Genomic DNA, 16,348 nt, shown 5'->3' with positions numbered 1-16,348 from the left:
AGCATTAATAACTCTGATGCTTTTACTTATGAATTTGATTCAGAGATAATTTTTTCGTGACATTTTCTACTTTATGTTAGTGGTAAATTTTCGTCAATACTTGTGTCATTTCTTGGGGAAAAATTCAAAAATGTCATGAACATTTTGAAAATTTTGCATTTTTTCTAACTTTGAAGCTTTCTGCTTGTAAGGAAAATGGATATTCCAAATAAATTCTATATTGTTTCACATATACAATATGTCTACTTTATATTTGTATCATACAGGAGATATCTTTATATCATTATATTATATACAATATATTATGTCACCATCATACAGGAGATATCTTTATATTATTATATTATATACAATATATTATGTCCCCATCATACAGGAGATATCTTTATATTATTATATACAATATATTATGTCCCCATCATACAGGAGATATCTTTATATTATTATTATATACAATATTTTATGTCCCCATCATACAGGAGATATCTTTATATTATTATATACAATATATTATGTCACCATCATACAGGAGATATCTTTATATTATTATATACAATATATTATGTCCCCATCATACAGGAGATATCTCTATATTATTATATACAATATATTATGTCCCCATCATATAGGAGATATCTTTATATTATTATATACAATATATTATGTCCCCATCATACAGGAGATATCTTTATATTATTATATACAATATATTATGTCCCCATCATACAGGAGATATCTTTATATTATTATATACAATATATTATGTCACCATCATACAGGAGATATCTTTATATTATTATATACAATATATTATGTCCCCATCATACAGGAGATATCTTTATATTATTATATACAATATATTATGTCACCATCATACAGGAGATATCTTTATATTATTATATACAATATATTATGTCCCCATCATACAGGAGATATCTTTATATTATTATATACAATATATTATGTCCCCATCATACAGGAGATATCTTTATATTATTATATACAATATATTATGTCCCCATCATACAGGAGATATCTTTATATTATATACAATATATTATGTCCCCATCATACAGGAGATATCTTTATATTATTATATTATATACAATATATTATGTCCCCATCATACAGGAGATATCTTTATATTATTATATTATATACAATATATTATGTCCCCATCATACAGGAGATATCTTTATATTATTATATTATATTATATACAATATATTATGTCACCATCATACAGGAGATATCTTTATATTATTATATACAATATATTATGTCCCCATCATACAGGAGATATCTTTATATTATTATATACAATATATTATGTCCCCATCATACAGGAGATATCTTTATATTATTATATTATATACAATATATTATGTCACCATCATACAGGAGATATCTTTATATTATTATATACAATATATTATGTCCCCATCATACAGGAGATATCTTTATATTATTATATACAATATATTATGTCCCCATCATACAGGAGATATCTTTATATTATTATATACAATATATTATGTCCCCATCATACAGGAGATATCTTTATATTATTATATACAATATATTATGTCACCATCATACAGGAGATATCTTTATATTATTATATACAATATATTATGTCCCCATCATACAGGAGATATCTTTATATTATTATATACAATATATTATGTCACCATCATGCAGGAGATATCTTTATATTATTATATTATATACAATATATTATGTCCCCATCATACAGGAGATATCTTTATATTATTATATACAATATATTATGTCACCATCATACAGGAGATATCTTTATATTATTATATACAATATATTATGTCGCCATCATACAGGAGATATCTTTATATTATTATATACAATATATTATGTCACCATCATACAGGAGATATCTTTATATTATTATATACAACATCTTATGTCCCCATCATACAGGAGATATCTTTATATTATTATATACAAAATATTATGTCCCCATCATACAGGAGATATCTTTATATTATTATATACAATATATTATGTCACCATCATACAGGAGATATCTTTATATTATTATATACAATACATTATGTCCCCATCATACAGGAGATATCTTTATATTATTATATTATATACAATATATTATGTCACCATCATACAGGAGATATCTTTATATTATTATATACAATACATTATGTCCCCATCATACAGGAGATATCTTTATATTATTATATTATATACAATATATTATGTTCCCATCATACAGGAGATATCTTTATATTATTATATTATATACAATATATTATGTCCCCATCATACAGGAGATATCTTTATATTATTATATTATATACAATATATTATGTCACCATCATACAGGAGATATCTTTATATTATTATATACAATATATTATGTCACCATCATACAGGAGATATCTTTATATTATTATATACAATATATTATGTCCCCATCATACAGGAGATATCTTTATATTATTATATACAATATATTATGTCCCCATCATACAGGAGATATCTTTATATTATTATATACAATATATTATGTCACCATCATACAGGAGATATCTTTATATTATTATATACAATATATTATGTCCCCATCATACAGGAGATATCTTTATATTATTATATACAATATATTATGTCACCATCATACAGGAGATATCTTTATATTATTATATACAAAATATTATGTCCCCATCATACAGGAGATATCTTTATATTATTATATACAATATATTATGTCCCCATCATACAGGAGATATCTTTATATTATTATATTATATACAATATATTATGTCCCCATCATACAGGAGATATCTTTATATTATTATATTATATACAATATATTATGTCCCCATCATACAGGAGATATCTTTATATTATTATATTATATACAATATATTATGTCCCCATCATACAGGAGATATATTTATATTATTATATACAATATATTATGTCCCCATCATACAGGAGATATCTTTATATTATTATATACAATATATTATGTCCCCATCATACAGGAGATATCTTTATATTATTATATACAACATATTATGTCACCATCATACAGGAGATATCTTTATATTATATACAATATATTATGTCACCATCATACAGGAGATATCTTTATATTATTATATACAATATATTATGTCACCATCATACAGGAGATATCTTTATATTAGTATATACAATATATTATGTCTCCATCATACAGGAGATATATTTATATTATTATATACAATATATTATGTCATCATCATACAGGAGATATCTTTATATTATATACAATATATTATGTCCTCATCATACAGGAGATATCTTTATATTATTATATTATTATATACAATATATTATGTCATCATCATACAGGAGATATCTTTATATTATATACAATATATTATGTCCTCATCATACAGGAGATATCTTTATATTATTATATACAATATATTATGTCCCCATCATACAGGAGATATCTTTATATTATTATATACAATATATTATGTCCCCATCATACAGGAGATATCTTTATATTATTATATTATATACAATATATTATGTCCCCATCATACAGGAGATATCTTTATATTATTATATTATATACAATATATTATGTCACCATCATACAGGAGATATCTTTATATTATTATATACAATATATTATGTCCCCATCATACAGGAGATATCTTTATATTATTACATACAATATATTATGTCCCCATCATACAGGAGATATCTTTATATTATTATATACAATATATTATGTCCCCATCATACAGGAGATATCTTTATATTATTATATTATATACAATATATTATGTCCCCATCATACAGGAGATATCTTTATATTATTATATTATATACAATATATTATGTCACCATCATACAGGAGATATCTTTATATTATTATATACAATATATTATGTCCCCATCATACAGGAGATATCTTTATATTATTATATTATATACAATATATTATGTCACCATCATACAGGAGATATCATTATATTATTATATACAATATATTATGTCACCATCATACAGGAGATATCATTATATTATTATATACAATATATTATGTCTCCATCATACAGGAGATATCTTTATATTATTATATACAATATATTATGTCACCATCATACAGGAGATATCATTATATTATTATATACAATATATTATGTCACCATCATACAGGAGATATCATTATATTATTATATACAATATATTATGTCCCCATCATACAGGAGATATCTTTATATTATTATATACAATATATTATGTCTCCATCATACAGGAGATATCTTTATATTATTATATACAATATATTATGTCTCCATCATACAGGAGATATCTTTATATTATTATATTATATACAATATATTATGTCCCCATCATACAGGAGATATCTTTATATTATTATATTATATACAATATATTATGTCACCATCATACAGGAGATATCTTTATATTATTATATACAATATATTATGTCCCCATCATACAGGAGATATCTTTATATTATTATATACAATATATTATGTCACCATCATACAGGAGATATCTTTATATTATTATATTATATACAATATATTATGTCACCATCATACAGGAGATATCTTTATATTATTATATACAATATATTATGTCACCATCATACAGGAGATATCTTTATATTATTATATACAATATATTATGTCACCATCATACAGGAGATATCTTTATATTATTATATACAATATATTATGTCACCATCATACAGGAGATATCTTTATATTATTATATACAATATATTATGTCCCCATCATACAGGAGATATCTTTATATTATTATATACAATATATTATGTCCCCATCATACAGGAGATATCTTTATATTATTATATTATATACAATATATTATGTCCCCATCATACAGGAGATATCTCTATATTATATACAATATATTATGTCCCCATCATACAGGAGATATCTTTATATTATTATATACAATATATTATGTCACCATCATACAGGAGATATCTTTATATTATTATATACAATATATTATGTCCCCATCATACAGGAGATATCTTTATATTATTATATACAATATATTATGTCCCCATCATACAGGAGATATCTTTATATTATTATATTATATACAATATATTATGTCCCCATCATACAGGAGATATCTTTATATTATTATATACAATATATTATGTCACCATCATACAGGAGATATCTTTATATTATTATATACAATATATTATGTCACCATCATACAGGAGATATCTTTATATTATTATATACAATATATTATGTCACCATCATACAGGAGATATCTTTATATTATTATATTAAATACAATATATTACGTTTGCATCATAAAGTTGAGATGTTTTTACTTTTTCCAAGACATCAGAGGCTTCAAAGTTTAGAAGCAATTTTCCAATTTTTCATGTAGATTTCAAAATCAAAATTTTTCAGAGACCAGTTCAGTTTTGAAGTGGATTTGAGGGTCTTTATGTTAGAAAATAAGGAAATGCCTCATATGTGGATGCAGTAGAGGGCTCAGAAGGGAAGGAGTGATATTTGGCTTTTGGAAAGCGAATTTAGCTGAAATGGTTTTTGGCGGGCAGGTCTCGTTTAGGAAGCCCCTATGGTGCCAGAACAGCAAAAAAAAAAAAATATATATATATATATATATATATATAAAACACCCCACATGGCACACTATTTGGGAAACTACACCCCTCAAGGAATGCAACAAGGGGTATAGTGAGCCTTAACACTCACAGGTGTTTGACGAATTTTCAATAAAGTTGGACGTGAAAATTAAAAACTTAATTTTTTTCACTAAAATGCTGCTGTTACCCCAAATTTTTTCATTTTCACAAGGGGTAATAGGTGAAAATGTCCCCCAAAATATTTAACCCCATTTCTTTTGAGTAAGGAAATATCTCATTTGTGGATGTAAAGTGCTCTGCGGGCGCAGTAGAGGGCTCAGAAGGGAAGGAGTGACAATGGGATTTTGGAGAGAGTATTTGGTTGAAAGCCCCCCGTGGTGCCAGAACAGTGGACCCCCCCCCACATGTGACCCCATGTCGGAAACTACACCCCTCACGGAATTTAACAAGGGGTACAGTGAGCATTTACACCCCACTGACGTTTGACAGATCTTTGGAACAATGGGCTGAGCAAATGAAAAAAAATGGGAATTATGACTTCCCTATAATTAGTTGTTCATGAGTCCATCATGACAGCACCACATGAGATTGCCCCCAATCTGCATAGGAATAGGAAGCACAAGAGAGGTTAAAAAGGCCCCTCCCTCCATACTCCTTCAGTGTTTATAAATGACTAAGAGAGCAGTTATAAGATATACATGCACAGATACATATAAATAGGGGTGGGAATAGATAGGTGCTGTCGTGATGGACTCATGAAAACGGAATTATCGGTAAGTCATTATTCCAATTTTTCACTTCGTCCACTCACGACAGCACCACATGAGACATACCAAATAAGTACATTTTAGGTAGGGACCACAGCCTGCAGCACCTTTCGGCCAAACCAAAGATCCTGAGAAGAGGCATATCCGGTGTATAATGCTTGAAGAAAGTGTGCGGAGAAGTCACCACTCTGCATATCTGTTCTATAGAAGCCGAAGCTCTCTTGGCCCAGGAGACTGAAACCGCCCTAGTGGAATGAGCTTTGATGCCTCTGGAACATCTTGACCCGCAGCAGTATAGGAATGACTGATTGCTGACTTAAAGGGGTACTACCGTGCTGACAACTTATCCCCTATCTAAAGGATAGGGGATAGGTTGCCTGATCGTGTGGGGTCCCGCCGTTGGGGACCCCCGCGATCTCGCATGCAGCACCCCGCTCTCATCAGGCCCCTGAGCGAACATTACTCCGGGTCTGATGACTGCCGATCACGGCTCCGTCCCCATGTGACTCCACGCTCCGCCCTTGTCATGGATTTGCATTGAGGGGGCAGTGCGTGACATCACATGGGGGCGGAGCTGTGACATCACGATCACCGACCCCGTCATCAGACCCAGAACGGATGTTCGCTAAGTGGCCTGATTAGATAGGGGATAAGTTGTCAGCACGGTAGTACCCCTTTAAGCCATCTAAAAATATATATTTTTTTTTCTCCTTGATCCTGAACAAAGGGGTTAGAATCTTTCCCCCCAGGTCCTAGTGGTCTCCAGATAGTGTAAGACCACTCTCCTGACATCCAGATTATGGAATTCTTCCTTCTTTCTATTTTTGGGACTTGCACAGAAAGAGGGAAGAGCTATGTCCTGAGACCTATGAAAATTGGATACAACTTTGGTAGAAAAGCAAGATTAGGTTTTAGAATAATTTTATCTTCAAGTACAATAAGGTAAGGATAATCAATAGCCAAGGCTTGGATTTCACTTACTCTTCTGGCAGATATTCTTGCCACAAGAAAAACAGGTTTTCAGGTAAGGAACCCGATAGTTGATTCCGATAAGGCTCAAAAGGATTTTTATTTTAAGATGACCTAGATCAAAGCTATCCTGCAGGAAATGTAATAGAGGGCCCTGGAACAATAGAACGTCCCTCTGAGGAAGAAGAATGGGCTCCACTATGACCAGATCTTTTAGAAGACTGAACCAGCATCTCTTTGGCCACATCTGGGCTATGAAGATGAATTTTTATATTCCTAGTCTCACGTTCTGGAGAGCTCTCAGGGATAGAAGAATTGGTGGAAAAGCATAAGCGGGATTGAACAACCATGTCTGTTGAAGAGCATCCACCGCTTCTGGGTTCTCTCTGGGTGAACTTTGCGATTCTTCAGAGAAGCAAAAAGAACTATTTCCAGGAGACCCCAAGATTGTGTCAGAGAGAAAAAAGACTTTAGATGTACTGCAGAAAAAGAGAACACATTTTGTTCTGGAATATCCTTTCTGCTAGAATTCTCAGGGGTGTATGTTATGTTCCACTCTGATGATTGATGAAGGCCACTGCTGTAGTATTGACCGAGAAGTAACTCTACGTGGAAGACCCCCCCCCCCCCCCCTTCCCCACTAGATTTTTTTAAAGCTTTAAATATCGCTTTTAATTCTCGAAAATTCGAGGAAAAAACTCGGGTTTGCCAGCTTAGAGATTTCTTTACAAAAAAAAAGGAATCTTCATCTTGTTTTCTAGTGACAACAGAGCGATCCCAGGTCTTCAGGATTTGTGACTGAAGAGTTCTGGAAAGACTGACACCAGGGTACAGCTGGTATGCAGGAAGTCATGGACCCCCCGTACGGACATGGCTTCCTTTAAGGTAATAGATTTGTTTACGATACCCTTTTTATCTTCTGCTGAATGGAGGATACTTTTTCTCCTGGAAGAAAGTTTTTTTTTGTACCTCTGAAGTCTCTTGGTTCTGAAGGGAGAGAGATCCGACTTCTGGAAATGTATTATCCAACAGGCATGACACTGTCCACTGGACATCCAGAGACAGCGAGTAGTAGGAATTTGTAGTGATCAAAAGATTGTTTAGATCGGGGATGATGGTGACCCCTTCTAGTCTTAGGGAGGCTACAACCTCTACCATGACACTTGTAAATATCCTCAGAGCCGAGGACATTCGAAAAAGGCAGAGCTTGAATTGGAATTGGTTTAACCAGACTACAAAACAAAGGGGCATTTCTGATGAGGCTCATGGATTGGAATATGGAAGTAAGCGTCTTTTAAAGCGATAGTCTCCATCCAGGCGTCTTTTTGGAATAGTGGTATGGTAGATTTCAATGTTTCCATTAAAAATTTATGTAAGTAATACATTTGTTCAGACCCTTCACATTTATAAAATAGTTCTGAAGGAAAAGATGGGCTTTGGGACTAGGAATAAGATGGAATAGTGTCCTAGGGCTTGTTCTTGCTGAGGAAACAGAACAATAGCCCCAAGGGATAACATATCATTTATACCTGAGCATAGCCTCATGTTTGCATTTTCTGATCCTAGATCTGTAATTCGATATCTTTGAGGAGAAGGGAGGACAAACTCTATTCTGAAACCGAACTCCCAAGAGTTCAGAATAAGCTGATATATATATAATTTTTGGGGGGATGTTCGCCCACTGGCGACAAAATAGAGTGAGTCTTCCCCCCCCCCCCCCAGGACTGAATATGAGCAGAAGAGGAGTTTTAAAAACTCTTAATCCTTCCAGTACTCATCAGCTGCTGTATCTTTTCTGTTTGACCACAGTTCCCTCTGTCGACACCTCTGTCCATGTGAGGAACTGTGCTGAGCGGGCGGCAATTCTACAGCCGTGCTACCTCCCAGCACCTCACAATTTCTTTAACAATCCATCCATCTTATGATCTAAAGGATTTTTAAGTTGAGAGCTATCCCAAAAAGTAAGGATGTCTTCTTTACCACTTTAGATACCCGTACATCAATTTTTGGGAATTTAGTTCCAAAATTTCGTATCTTCCTCATTAAACTTAAATCTGGAACATATTCCTTGGAAAGTAAGGCTAGGTTCAGACTACAGAATTTCCGCCTGCAATTCCGCTTTGAAATTGCAGGTGGAAATTCTGCTTGCTAAAATGCATAAGTGTAGTGAATGGGTTTCTGTTCACAAATTCACACTTCAGAATTTGTGATCGGAAAATCCGCTTGGAAATTTCCGCCTGAAGAATGGCGGTGCTCTTTCAATCGGTGGAGATGGATCAATCAACTGAGCTTAGGCAGGGTCGCAGCGACAGAAGTTTGAACTTCAGAATTAATAAAAGAACAAAGTTCCTCCAAAAAAGACTGATTTACATAGGGGCTTATTATATCCTTTAAGCAGTAGAAACTTTGAACTCTTATCCTCAGATTTCTCCGGGGCTTCCCTGTCTCCCAAAAAGGAGAGGAGGGAACCCACAAGAAAAGGGAATTATTAAAACAATACACCCCCCCCCCCAAAGAAGTAAGTGTACCCACAATGGGTCAGCTACTTACTGGGTTGCCATATCCTGTGCACTCCAGAGATGCAGAGCGGGGCAGCGACCGAACTATCCATGGTGTCCAGAGGATGTTGGATAGACCTGGGCTTGCCCAGGGCTTTGAAAATGGCGCCCGCCTCCAGAATCAGCGTCTCGGCGTCCTCCGGTGGGGAGCGCCGCCTTCTTGGAGGTGGGAATACCGGGCTCCGGCCAATCACAGGAGACGTATGCGCGCGCTACGTCACTCTTGCTCGTGACGTCACCCGCACAACACCATCACCAGAACCGGCCAGGGGAACCAGGGCCGGCCAAAGAACTAGGTCCCCTGCATAAACACCCCCGGAGCGCTGCAGGGAACCGAATCTAGTACCGGAGAGGCACCTCACCAGCAGGCCACGACCCGGTGCAGTGAAGAGGAGAGGGAGGCCCAAGGCGACCGACTCCCCCGCCTGAATTCCACCACGCACAGCCCGCAGGAAAAAAAAGGTACAGCCCTCTCTGCACCACTGCTCCATAGGACCAGGAAACACTGAGGGAGTATGGAGGGAGGGGCCTTTTTAACCTCTTGTGCATCCTGTTCCTATGCAGATAGGGGGCAATCTCATGTGGTGCTGTCGTGAGTGGACAAAGTGAAAATTTTATTTTTCATTTTCACTGACCACTGTTCCAAAAATCTGTCAGACATCTGTGGGGTGTAAATGCTCACTATACCCCTTGTTACATTCCGCGAGGGGTGTAGTTTCCAAAATGGGGTGACGTGTTTTATTTTTGCGTTTACGTCAGAACCGCTGTAACCATCAGCCACCTCTGTGCAAATCACCAATTTAGGCCTCAAATGTACATAGTGCACTCTCACTCCTGAGCCATGTTGTGCGCCCGCAGAGCATTTTACACCCACATATGGAGAAATTGTTTTACAAATTTTGGAGAGCTTCCCCCCCCCCCCTTCTACCTCTTATGAAAATGAAAAGTATGGGGCAACACCAGCATGTTAGTGTACATTTTTTATACTTTTACACTAACATGCTGGTGTAGCCACCAACTTTTCCTTTTCATAAGGGGTAAAAAAGGAGAAAGAGACCCCCAACAATTGTAAAGCAATTTCTTCCGAGTATGGAAATACACCATATGTAAACGGTTTCCTTGAAATACGACAGGGCTCAGGAGTGAGAGAGCGCCATGTGCATTTGAGGACTAAATTAAAGATTTGGGGGTAACTGTGTGGGGGTAAGTTTGTATATGTAGTGTTTTACTCTTTATTTTATGTTAGTGTAGTGTAGTGTTTTTAGGGTACATTCACATGGGCGGGGGTTCACAGCGAGTTTCCCGCTGGGCATTTGAACTGCAGCGGAAACTCACTGTAAATCTCCGCCCATGTGAATGTATCCTGTACACGCACATATTATTATTTTTTTTTGGGGGGGGGGGGGAGGGCATATCTCACGCTGTTGCAAAACTACAACTCCCAGACCATACATGCTGGGAGTTGCAGTTATGCAACAGCTGTAGGGGCAGAGATTAGAGACCACTGTGTAGTGGTCTCCAAACTGTGGCTCTACAGATGTTTCAAATCTACAAATCCCAGCATGCCCAGACTGTCGAGGCATGTTGGGAGTTGCAGAACTAGTATGCCTGGACAGTCTAAGCATGCTAAGAATTGTAGTTTTGCAGCATCTGGAGGGCTACAGTTTGGAGACCACTGTATAGTGATCTCTAAACTGTGGCCCTTCAGATGGTGAAAAACTACAACTTCCAAAATGCCCAGACAGCCAAAGGCTATCTGGGCATGCTGGGAGGTGTAGTTTTGAAACTTCCAGGGGGCCACAGTTGAAGATCACTCACCTCGATCTTCAGACTGTGGCCCGACTGCGCCGTCCCTGCCGGTCACATGCGCCGTTGCTGCCGCTCCCGCCAGTCATGCTCGCCACCAACGCAGTCAGGTACCCCGCAGCCAGCCAGCCATCACCATGGCAACCCCGCTCTGCCCAGACTTCCAGGGGCGGGCAGAGCCGGGGATTAAGACTTTTGAACTGCCTGACCCTCCTGCCATAGGTTGGTCAGTCCTGAACGACCAATGGCAGGGGATAGGAGGAGGTGGCACCCCACCTCTCTGACAGCACCGACCACCGTTATTTTTTGGGTGATTGGGTTGGATCGGACGGAAAAAGCTGTGAATTGAATTGACCAGTGAATCACAGCGATCGCCAACAAGGGGGGGGGGGGGGGGCTGTGATGTCCTGGGATGGCTGCTGATGCGCAGCGGGGACCAGAATTCCCACGGGCGTACAGGTACACCCTTGGTCCTTAAGTACCAGGGAGCAAGTGCGTACCTGTACGCCCTTAGTCCCCAACAGGTTAATAGCAACACTTGAGGCAAGGTAGACAAATAATGCATAAGAACAAATGCAGCAATACAAGTCTAAATGATCAAAGGGTGATTACAGATCAACAGGGAGGAAAAGGAGTCTGGAGTCTACAGGGGTCTGGAGGAGAACAGATGAGCCTGGAGGGGACAGAGGAGTCCGGAAGAGGGGGACAGAGGAGTCCAGAGGAGGGGGACAGAGGAGTCCAGAGGAGGGGGACAGAGGAGTCCAGAGGAGGGGGACAGAGGAGTCAGGTGGAGGACAGAGGAGTCTGGAGGACAGAGGAGTCTGGAGGACAGAGGAGTCTGGAGGAGAGCAGAGGGCCTGCGCCCTTAAAGGAAAACTTCCAGCCTGTTCACCCACACTAAATCCAATATACTAGGATATGGAGTCACAGACAATTAATATGTTAATTGAGCCGGCAGAGCCCCGCCCCCTGTGTGTGATTCACTGAATTTAGCAGAGGATCTTCTGGGGGGACATATCTCAGGACCTACTGGACATATTTAATTAACCCCTTCAGGACGGAGCCCATTTTGGCCTTAAGGACCGGAGCGTTTTTTGCACATCTGACCACTGTCACTTTAAACATTAATAACTCTGATGCTTTTAGTTATCATTCTGATTCCGAGATTGTTTTTTCGTGACATATTCTACTTTAACATAGTGGTAAATTTTTGTCGATACTTGCATCCTTTCTTGGTGAAAAATCCCAAAATTTGATGAAAAATTTGAAAATTTAGCATTTTTCTAACTTTGAAGCTCTCTGCTTGTAAGGAAAATGGATATTACGAATACATTTTTTTTTGGTTCACATATACAATATGTCTCCTTTATATTTGCATCATAAAATTGACGTGTTTTTACTTTTGGACGACATCAGAGGCTTCAACGGTCAGCAGCAATTTTCCGATTTTTCACCAAACTCAGTATTTTTCAGGGACCAGTTCAGGTTTGAAGTGGATTTGAAGGGCCTTCATATTAGAAATACCCCACAAATGACCCCATTATAAAAACTACACCCCCCAAAGTATTCAAAATGACATTCAGTCCGCGTTTTAACCCTTTAGGTGTTTCCCACGAATAGCAGCAAAGTGAAGGAGAAAATTCACAATCTTCATTTTTTACACTCGCATGTTCTTGTAGACCCAATTTTTGAATTTTTACAAGGGGTAAAAGGACAAAATTTTTACTTGTATTTGTAGCCCAATTTCTCTCGAGTAAGCACAAACCTCATATGTCTATGTAAAGTGTTCGGCGGGCGCAGTAGAGGGCTCAGAAGGGAAGGAGCGACAAGGGGATTTTGGAGAGTACGTTTTTCTGAAATGGTTTTTGGGGGGCATGTCACCTTTAGGAAGCCCTTATGGTACCAGAACAGCAAAAAAAAAAAACACATCGCATACCATTTTGGAAACTAGACCCCTCGGGGAATGTAACATGGGATAAAGTGAACCTTAATACCCCACAGGTGTTTCACGACTTTTGCAAATGTAAAAAAAAAAAAAAATGCTTGTTTTCCCAAAATTTTTTTATTTTTAAAAAGGGTAATAGCAGAAAATACCCCTAAAAATTTTAAGCCCAATTTCTTCCGATTCAGAAAACACCCCATATGGGGGTGAAAAGTGCTCTGCTGGCGCACTACAGGTCTCGGAAGAGAAGGAGTCACATTTGGCTTTTTGAAAGCAAATTTTGCTCTGGGGGCATGCCGCATTTAGGAAGCCCCTATGGTGCCAGGACAGCAAAAAAAAAACACATGGCATACCATTTTGGAAACTAGACCCCTCGGGGAACGTAACAAGGGGTTAAGTGAACCTTTATACCCCACAGGTGTTTCACGACTTTTGCATATGTAAAAAAAAAATTTTTTTTACCTAAAATGCTTGTTTTCCCAAAAATTTTACATTTTTAAAAAGGGTAAAAGCAGAAAATACCCCCCAAAATTTGTAACACAATTTCTCCCGAGTACGGCGATACCCCATATGTGACCCTAAACTGTTGCCTTGAAATACGACAGGGCTCCAAAGTGAGAGCGCCATGCGCATTTGAGGCCTAAATTAGGGACTTGCATAGGGGTGGACATAGGGGTATTCTACACCAGTGATTCCCAAACAGGGTGCCTCCAGCTGTTGCAAAACTCCCAGCATGCCTGGACAGTCAACGGCTGTCCGACAATACTGGGAGTTGTTTTGCAACAGCTGGAGGCTCCGTTCTGGAAACAGTGGCGTACCAGACGTTTTTCATTTTTATTGGGGAGGGGAGGGGGGCTGTGTAGGGGTATGTGTATATGTAGTGTTTTTTACTTTTTATTTTATTTTTTGTGTTAGTGTAGTGTAGTGTTTTTAGGGTACAGTCGCACGGGCGGGGGTTCACAGTAGTTTCTCACTGGCAATTTGAGCTGCAGCAGAAAGTTTGCGGCAGCTCAAATTTGCAGCCAGATACTTACTGTAAACCTCCGCCCATGTGAGTGTACCCTGTACGTTCACATTGGGGGGGGGGGGGGGGGGGACATCCAGCTGTTGCATAACTACAACTCCCAGCATGCCCGTTGGCTGTCGGTGACTGCTGAGAGTTGCAGTTTTGCAACAACTGTAGGCACACTGGTTATGTATCACTGAGTTTGTGACCTAACTCAGTGTTTCACAACCAGTGTGCCTCCAGCTGTTGCAAAACTACAACTCCCAGCATGTACGGTGCATGGTGTATGGTGACTGCTGAGAGTTGTAGTTTGCAACAGCTGGAGGCAAACCGGTCGTGAAACACTGAGTTAGGTAAAAAAAAACTCTGAGTTTCACAACCAGTGTGCCTTCAGCTGTTGCAAAACTACAACTCTCAGCAGTCACCGACAGCCAACGGGCATGCTGGGAGTTGTAGTTATGCAACCACCAGATGCACCACTACAACTCCCAGCATGCACTTTAGCTGTTTGTGCAAGCTGGGAGTTGTAGTTATACAACAGCTGAAGGTACACTTTTCCATAGAAAAAATGTGCCTCCAGCTGTTGCAAAACCATAAGTCCCAGCATGCCCATAAGGGAATGCTGGGAGTTGTGGTGGTCTGCCTCCTGCTGTTGCATAACTACAGCTCCCAGCATGCCCTTTTTGCATGCTGGGAGCTGTTGCTAAGCAACAGCAGGAGGCTGTCACTCACCTCCAACGATCCACGCCGGAGAGTCAGTCCCTCGTCGTCACCGCCGCCGCCACTGCTCCTGGGGCCCCGATCCCAACATTAACGCCAGGGATCGGGGTCCCCAGCACCCGGGGTGCACGTCCCGCACCCGCTCACGTCCTCCAGAAGAGGGGCGGAGCGGGTGCGGGAGTGACACCCGCAGCAGGCGCCCTGATTGGTCGGCCGGTAATCAGGGCGATCGTGAGGTGGCACCAGTGCCACCTCACCCCTGCAGGCTCTGGCTGTTCGGGGCCGTCAGAGACGGCCCCGAACAGCCAGTAATTCCGGGTCATCGGGTCACTGGAGACCCGATTGACCCGGAATCGCCGCAGATCGCTGGGCGATATGCCGGGATGCCTGCTGAACGATTTCAGCAGGCATCCGGCTCCGGTCCCCAACCGGCTAGCGGTGGGGGCCGGAATTCCCACGGGCGTATGGATACGCCCTCGGTCCTTAAGGACTCGGGATGCAGGGCGTATCCATACGCCCTATGTCCTGAAGAGGTTAAGTGACCCCTCGTTGGACTCCTGTTCATTGGGATTAGTGTGGGTGAACAGGCTGACCGTTTTCCTTTAAGGGGATAATTGGTATACAGTTATGGCTTTTAACCCTTTAAGGACAGAGCCCATTTTCACCTTTAAGGACGGGAGCATTTTTTGCACATCTGACCACTGTCACTTTAAGCATTAATAACTCTGATGCTTTTACTTTTTCATTCTTATTCTGAGATAGTTTTTTCGTGACATATTTTACTTTATGTTAGTGGTAAATTTTCATTGATACTTGCATCATTTCTTGGTGGAAAATTCCAAAATTTGATTAAAAAATTTTGCATTTTCCAACTTTGAAGCTCTCTGCTTG

At 38.4% G+C, this 16,348-nt stretch overlaps 1 protein-coding gene across 3 annotated transcripts in view; it reads right to left on the bottom strand.

Annotated features, from left to right (window-relative positions):
• Positions 1 to 16,348, bottom strand: part of LOC130312937 (hydroperoxide isomerase ALOXE3-like) — a 76,979-nt gene that overhangs the window by 20,378 nt on the left and 40,253 nt on the right. The window lies entirely within an intron of this gene.

The sequence above is a fragment of the Hyla sarda genome, unplaced genomic scaffold, assembly GCF_029499605.1.
Source record: "Hyla sarda isolate aHylSar1 unplaced genomic scaffold, aHylSar1.hap1 scaffold_174, whole genome shotgun sequence".
Taxonomy (NCBI): Eukaryota; Metazoa; Chordata; class Amphibia; order Anura; family Hylidae; genus Hyla; species Hyla sarda.
The sequence above is the reverse complement of the archived record's forward strand: the minus strand, read 5'-3'. Positions and strand labels throughout refer to the sequence as shown.